Raw genomic sequence first — 7,888 nt, forward strand, 5'->3', positions numbered from 1 at the left:
CTAGTCTAGATCATTGCCCTGTGTTTCTGTTTTTGTTCCAATACCATAATGCTGTAATTATATAATGCTGTAATTATATTTGCTGGGTGGTCTAGTTTTCTGTTTTTTTTTTTTTTTAAAGATTTACTTATTCATACAGAACTGGGGTACAGGCCAGCGATGCGGAGGGTGAGAGGATTCACCAGGGACAGAGCGGGGAGCAGAACAGGCAGATCCACGAAGTACACTGCTGAGGGGAGCAGCGGGAGGGTCAGGAGGGGTCTGCCGCGCCATGTGGTCACCTCTGGGGCAGGTGGGGATCCAACTCAGGCGGTAGTGGCTTAAGCTTCTCAGTGCTGTGCTTTAACCCGCTGTGCCACCAGGGAGGGCCCCCTCTTGTCTCAAAATACTGGCCCCTCTCCCTGTCCCCTTTGCCCTGCCCTGCTACTCCTTAGCTCCTTTGATTGACTTGTTTTCTCTAGCTAAGCCCTTCCTTTTCATTCCATTTCTCAGTTTGGTTCTATCTTTTGTCATTATTCTAATATGTCAGAAAGGAGCCACAAATTGTATCAGCAAAGCCACTCCAGGACATGTGGGCTACAATGAAGAACGAAGAGTGAAAAGGGACTAAGAGGGTAAATTCATAGATCAGTAAATCTTACCCACTCACATACATTATTGATACATCAAATGATCTAATTGGTGCTGAACAGTGATCAAGAATAAATGATTAATTGTTCTATTATCACCAGAATTCCATGCATTTCTTGAATCAAATAAAGGGAACAGCAGCCTCTTAAAACCTTAAAAGAAAAAATAAATGGGCATCATCATGATCTGATCTGGGGGTCACAGGATCATTTTCTCCCTGAGATATGTGAGCCTATTCCCAGCTGTTAGGAGCAAAGAAGACTGAACCATACTTGGTCTAAAGAGAGTAGGGGATGGGGATGGGGCTGGGGGAGCTGAGCAGAACTGATCTTTCTTAAGAGAGGCTGACCAACCCTCGCTTATGAAAAACACCCTCCATCTCATGGCTCAGCAGAAAGGCCAGTAGGACCAGGGGCCAAAGGGCTGGTTGCTCTTCCTCTGGATAGTGCAGTGTTATGTTACAGGTGGGCATGGCCCAGTAGGGGATGGCCTGGGATTCTGTGAAGTGACACATGGTGTTCTCTGATCTTGCCTAGAATGTCACCAAGTCAGCTCATTTGTCTATGGGAACATGTGCACATAACATCCCGGTGAGGTTGGCAGTGATCAATGAGTTCAAGAAATTTGCTTTTCTACAGAAACAGAAGCAAACTCTTAGACTCTGACAACAGAATGGTGGTTACTTGAGGGGAGAGATGGGGTGGTGAAGGGGATTCAAGAGGACCCAGCTGATTATTGATGGATGGTGACTGCACATTTGTTGATGAGCTTGGAGAAAATGTAATATTGGACCCTATATAGTGTTGGCAAAGTAATATTATCTAATAAAAAATATTACATAGACCATTTAAAGGAAAAAGAGAATTTTTTCCCGCCTAATACCTCATGAGAAAATAAATGCAATTGTTAGGGGGAAGATGGGCTTGGATACTGGGGGTAGACACAAGCTGGCAGGGCAGAGAGATCTTGTTGAAGAGTCTGGTATGGAAGACACAGGAAGGAAGCAGGCGGGAGATGAACAGAACCAGAACTGAAGCAAGTAAGAAAGATGTGGAACTAGAGCAGGGGAGTCTGGCCAGGGTTCAGGAGGCTCGGCACACCCCTTCTGCCCCCCAGTATGCCTAAAGTTCTGGTCTTCCCCACTAACACATTAGCAGAAAATGTTCCAGACTTCCGCCAGCAAAAGTTAGAGCTGAATAATCATCCTTGGAGAGGGAAGAACTTAAACCAAATGCATTATTACCACAAAATCTAGAAATGGAAACTGAAATAAAGCATATACTATCTAATAAGTTGAAGATCCATACAGAAAATCAGGGACAAGAGGACATGAATAGCGAGGTGAAGACGAGGGAGTCTGCAGCAATATCTGGTAGCAGCTAGAGAACACCCAACACAAACAAAGTCTTGGGAAAACCATCCTTTGAGAGGGATGTCAGAATTAAAGGGTACCAAGGAGTGAGGTTAATATCACACAAGTAAATCATTTCAAAGTATGTTGAAAAACAAATAATAATCTTAATAATTTGCAGGCCAGGAAGAAAGGAAAAAACATTACTTTGCCACAAAAGTTGACTTGACAGGGTGCTATTTTGATAGTAAATAGGTTGGCAAAATGGCTGTTGCACTAAAGATACTTGGAAGCATTTTATTTTGCGTGTGTTGATTTCCCCACTGCAGAGAGTACCCACCTTGCTTACTTCTGACCATTTCTGACCCCCAACCCCACTTTTCTTCTGAGTTTTAAAGTTGTCAACTTGAATTTTCCTATTACAGGCAATGAGGAGAGGATGTGGGATGGTAAGTGTAGGTGGTGAATCTGTCTCTTTTATCAAAGTCCCCTTGAGTCCAGAATGTTCCCTGAGGGGTAAAACCACATCTCTCCTCTCTCTGTACAGCACCTAGCATGGTGTGTGTCTGCTAAGCACATGTCTGTACCAGTATCTAAACAATTAGGTCCTCATGCTGACCACTTTTAAAATGCAAGAACATACATCTACAAATTTCTAAGAAAATGAAAAAAAAACTGACCACCACCAAAGTGGTTTAATATGATACCAAAAATGTCCTTGGGAATCAGAAAATCAGAAGAGAACTTAGCAAGGAGGAAAATATGATATTGATGTGGAAAAAGGGGGAAGGAACCTAAAATTACCAAGCAAGTAATAATATTAAACAAGGAGCAAAAATCTGTTATTTACTTAGATGATGCTGGAGTCTCTCTATAGGTAGAAAGCTCTCCCAAACTTTTATCATTTGTGCTCTTGCAACTCTATAAACTTGGAAGATGCTATTTCAGTAATGCAAAACACTTGGTATAGCTTCCTATGAGCTGTTACAAAAATGATTTCAGCTACTTTAGTAAAAATTATTCAACATTAAGCATTACTTGTGTGATTACACAGGGAAATTTCAACAGAAGAATTGCATCATGTGTAGTAAACTTGGGCAAATCTCGAATTATTAATTTGGCAAACTTTCAATAAGTAAGATTCCTACCCAAATTGATGTTAACTTACATAGTTTTCTAAAAGAAAATGAATGGTTTAGGTATATCCCGCTCTTCCACAAGTCACCTCTTCTTGCTTATTTTGGTTTACCAGTTATCATATTAATGTTACCTTAATAAAAATTTTCATTTTTTATCAGTATTTTTTAATATTGTTATTGTGCTGCCTTTTATCATCACTGTGTGTGGAAGTTACATGCACAATGCTTTAATGCTGTATCTCTACTACCTGCTCTAGAGCATATAAGTTGGCAACAAATATTTATTGTATATATGAGTAAGGGCAAAAGTATACCAAGCGAGGTACAGAAATTAATTTTAGAAGGATGATTATAAGCAAAAATCTGTCAGTTTATTTGTAATTTTAAGAAATGAATAACATGCTATCAAGATTGTCATTATTTCTGTGGTATCACTTAGCTTGAGTTACTTGCTCAAGATCAGTTGTCACTGATTAAAATACGGGACTTAACCAGATCACAGCTAAGTCATTGTTTGCTACTAGAATACTTATGTGCATTCCTCCTACCTCCTTACCTCCAAATTTTTGCATTGAAAAACTAGCTACACTAACTGAAAATCAACAGCATGAATATGACTAATAAGACTCCACCAATATCCAATAAACACACTTGACAATCTGATATATGAGAAGAAAACCATTTTATTGGTACCTTTGCTTAAGGACTACATATATCAATGGTTTTATACCAGAAGAAATGGCAGCAATAACCTCAAACAATATAGTTGAACAGGGGAGGGAAAATGTACATGACTCATATTGCAGCACACCACCAGACTGTCTTTTATCTCATGGAGTTTATGTGCTGGTGGGAGAATCAAAATTAATTAAAAATAAATAAGTTATCAGGTAGTATTAACTCCTTTGAGGAAATCAGAATAAAGGGCAAAGTAACAGGATGCTTACACTATTTTAAGTTGGTGGTCAAGCAGGGGTTATTCTTTGATTTCCACTTTCCCCCATTCTTTTCAATTCATCCTTCACCCTTCTTCATGGTCTAGTGATGACTCCCAGTTAGCTTTAGTTCCTCCTATGTTGACCAGTGTGTGGACTTCTCCCTCACAGACTCAGAGCTGTGTGACTAATAGAATGTGGCTGAGGTGAGAGGGTGATAAAAGGTTCTGTGGCCTTCATTTTGGCTTCTTGGATCACTCACTCTGGGAACACTGGGTGCCATGTTGTGAGGACACTCAACAGTCCTGTGGAGAGGTGCACGTGAGCCTAAAGTCTCTTACCAAGGGCAAACAGCACCTTGTCAGCTGTGTAACTGGGTTATTCTGGAAATGGATTCTCAACCTCAGAGAAGCCTTCCAACAACTGGCATCTTGACTGCAATTTCTTGTGAGACCTGGGGCTGGAAACATCAGGATAAGCTGCTCCCAAATTCCTGAACTATAGTAACTGCCACAGATAAATGTTTATTCTTTCAAGCCACTAAGTTTTGGAGGTATTTTGTTATGCAATGATAAATGACGTATAGTATCCAGACTCCCTTGGATTCTGCTTTCCAGCTGTTTGGGGCCAATGTATGAAATGTGAGCTTAGTGTTTACTTCTCAGCATTCCATTCTGGACCTGGTTTCTTCCCTCAGTAACCACAAGCACCTTCTGGCAGCCCCATGGGTCTTCAGGATGGCAGCTCTGTTTGCATTGACGCTCTCTTTTCAAGCTTAGTGTAGCCTCAGACCTTGCTGTTATTTTCCTTAACTCTGCACATACAACTCTGTAACTTGTCCCTTCATTCTTTTCTACTTAAGAGCCAGGTTATACAAAAGGCTTCTTGTAGGAAAGGACATTTTGGAGACTTGAAGTAGTGGAAGAGGCCACCAAAAATGTGGAAGGACTGTTCCAGCAGGTACTGAAATGAGAGAATTCCCAATGTGTTCAAAGAACAGCAAGGTCAGTGTGGTTTGAGTGGACACACAACTAGAAGAGTTTTCAAGTGTAAAGCTGGAGAGGTATTTGGGGACTATGTCCAGTAGAGTTTTGTGGGTCACAGTTCCATTCTGAAAGTTATGTACAGTCACCATGTGGAAGAGTGTTAACAGGGGTACCTGACATGATCTGACTTGCATTGTGAGACCAGGATGTAGGTGGACACAATGGAAACTGAAAGTCAAGTCAATAAGCTCTTCTAGTGAAGTGAGGATTTGCTTCTGAATTAGATATGAGAGAAGCAGAATAAGAATAAAGAAAAGGGCCCTCCCTGGTGGCACAAGGAGTTAAAGCTCAGCACTATGAAGCTATCTACAACCAATGCAGCACCGGTTTGATCCCCGGCCAGGGAGCTGGCCCACATGGTGTGGCAGACCTCTCCTGTCTCACTCACTGCTCCCCTCAGCAGTGTATTTCAGTCAATCTGCCTGTTCTGTTCCCCTGTCTGACTCTGGTGAGTCCTCTCACCACTACCCACCCCACCACCCCCACCTCTGGCCTGTACCCAGTTCTTGTATGCATAAATAATCTTAAAAAAAAAAAAAAAAGAAAAACCTAAAATGGTGAATATCAGAGGTCTTTACTGAGATGAAAACAAGCAGGGAAGAAGGACAGTTAAAAGAATGGAGGGATGGAAGTCAAGATTTCTTCTTTTCCTTTTTAAAAGAGGAAAAGGGTAACTTTTTTTTTAAGGAAATAGATAGTTTCCCCCTTTATTTTACAAAGAAAAGGAGCCATATTCATAGAGTGGTATTTCTATATCCTGGCCCACTGGAATATTGCTATGAGAAGAATTTTCAAATCAAGAAGAATTTTCAAAACAAGACATATATTTTTAATTTCAGTTATAAATATGATACACTATGGGTCATCTGACCCTGCAAAGGTCATGCTAACCAAACCCAGTACCTAAGTATGTTCTGGGAGCCCAGGGCCCTGTAAGCAGCTAGAAAATATAATTTGTCAATTATCAGGTTTGTAAATGATCATTTCACTGGTTAACAGCACATGACTCACCTTTTAAAGTAAATTGAGACATGACTACCTTCAGCTCCACAAGAGAAGTGACAGGAAACAAGACTTCAGATACTTCTGTTTTTCTTGGGACAGCACCCTTTGCCTCACTTCCGCGGTTCGGTTCGGGGGCTCTGACAATAAAAGTGGAGCTGTGTCCCCTGCTCACCTTCACACCCACTCTTCTTGCTCAACATCCGCTACCTGCTGTGCCTTTGTAGGCCTGATGCTTTAGAGAGAATTGGCCAATTCAGTGTGGCACTCACAGACTTCCCTCTTGGGACTTCCAGGGGACAGAGTCTGCACCCTGTGGCCTCAGGGGAAAAGCAACACCCTCGCCTCTAGTCAGGTTTGCCACCCACTCACTCGCACCCTTCTCAGTGCCAACAGACGTTTTTTGTGGTGGTGATGTTCATAAAGATCTGTGTCTCAAATTCTGTAGGCTTCTAGGAAGGGACACATCACGCTGTGATAAAATGGACTTCTCCTCCCTGCCCCCCTCTGGTTACCATGGCAACTCGGAGTGACTGACTTCCTGGTTGCCATGTAAATGCAGTGGGATCCCAGGCACTGCACCACACAAAGACGTCAGCAAGAATAGTGAGAAAACAAAAACCATATTTTAAAAGACAAAGAATTCCTTCTCAAGCCTTTTTTTTTTTTTTTTGCACACAAAAGTACAGGAACCTATTGTAATTAGAAATAGTGCTCGTCCTGGGGTAGAGGTGGGAGTATGAATGCCCTCTTTGGAGGGAAGACAGGAAAGAGAAAAAAAAAGGGGAAATCCCTGATTTGTGGTGGAGTTGGCCTGGTGACAGGGAGGCAGATGCTGTTCTCAGGTGGCTAGAGCACTCAGCCTGTGTCCTGCTGAGAGGAAATCTGAAATGTTTAACAGGCACAGAAGTTTGATTGAAAACAAAAAGCAGATCTCATGGACATTTTCTAGATAGACTTTTAATTGTAGAGTTTTCTAGTTCTAGAATTAAAATTCCGAGTGTTTAATATTTGTTTGATACTGAAATATTTCTATCCAATAACTTTGGAAATAAAATGCAGTTTAAAAAATAATTTGTAGCTTTCTGATAAGGCTACATACTCAAAATTGAGTAAACCACATTTCTATGGCTTTCAGAGCCTGGGCATTATCTGTACTTAGCAATGTCTGTTAAAAAACACTAACATGTGGAAAAAGAAAACATGTATTCTCTGTGACTGTAACATAAGATAAAATCGTTGCTAACTCATCTTCTTGTTTTCTTATCATTAATCTTAGAATCAAATGGTGTAAAAATCACCTACTATTCCTTTAAAACAATCTTTTCTGCCTTTTAACAGGTGCTTCACATATAGGCTTAGGAAACCTAATTAGATGGAATTTTTATAGGTTCATTAAAACACACACAGAGAGAACGCACAATAGTGCTTTCTCTTATTAATTTACTCTTATTGATTTCTGGCAGATGAATCATCGTATTATTGGAAGCTGATTTTGTGAAAGGCTGGACCTGCGATGAGCTAATGCTGCCCTGGTTTTATAGATGCTAGAGAAGTGACAAAAAGTGGTAAAGTTCCATGTCTGGAGTGCTACAGGAGACAAAGTGAACAGAGACAGGTGTCCTAACTGCCATTCTTACTATTCATCCTGGCTTTCAACATTACCTCATCACAAAAACCAAAAGCCAGCCTGCTCCAAACTGGGTCAAGAGGTGTCACACTAGATAAAAAGTTGGGGCAGGAAATTCATTGCTCAAATAATTTTGCAAAATCTTACGTTCCAAA

Source organism: Condylura cristata, unplaced genomic scaffold (genome assembly GCF_000260355.1).
Source record: "Condylura cristata isolate star-nosed mole 26May11 unplaced genomic scaffold, ConCri1.0 scaffold00013, whole genome shotgun sequence".
In the NCBI taxonomy this organism is placed as follows: domain Eukaryota; kingdom Metazoa; phylum Chordata; class Mammalia; order Eulipotyphla; family Talpidae; genus Condylura; species Condylura cristata.